Here is a 348-nt window from a genome sequence, read left to right as displayed (position 1 = left end):
CATTACTGAGAGTTGTTGGAAGTGTTTTTCAGATTTCAAAGTGAAAGGTTTTCACTCCAAACGAAATCTCTTCACTCCAAACAACTCATACACTTTCAGAAACCTTCAAAGAGTGTTTGTAAAATTTATATAAAGGCTCTAAACTCTCACACAAACAACACACATTATAAGAGAGATTAACACACAACTGTCATACAGTTTTCTCAAAAGCTCTCACACTTTTTCCAGAATTTATCTTTGAACTTTTTGCAACTTGTTCTTAAACTTTCAAGTTAATTGTGCAAAGTTGCTTTAAGTGTTTCAAAGACTTTTACAAAGAGCATTATATACTTCTATATATATTCAGAG

General features: G+C 31.3%; 1 long non-coding RNA gene across 1 annotated transcript in view; it reads left to right on the top strand.

The window, feature by feature from the left end:
- LOC109326498 overlaps positions 1–348 on the top strand; it is a 22,269-nt gene that overhangs the window by 21,026 nt on the left and 895 nt on the right. The gene's annotated exons all lie outside the window — the stretch shown is intronic.

The sequence above is a fragment of the Lupinus angustifolius genome, chromosome LG14 (genome assembly GCF_001865875.1).
Source record: "Lupinus angustifolius cultivar Tanjil chromosome LG14, LupAngTanjil_v1.0, whole genome shotgun sequence".
In the NCBI taxonomy this organism is placed as follows: Eukaryota; Viridiplantae; Streptophyta; class Magnoliopsida; order Fabales; family Fabaceae; genus Lupinus; species Lupinus angustifolius.
The sequence above is the reverse complement of the archived record's forward strand: the minus strand, read 5'-3'. Positions and strand labels throughout refer to the sequence as shown.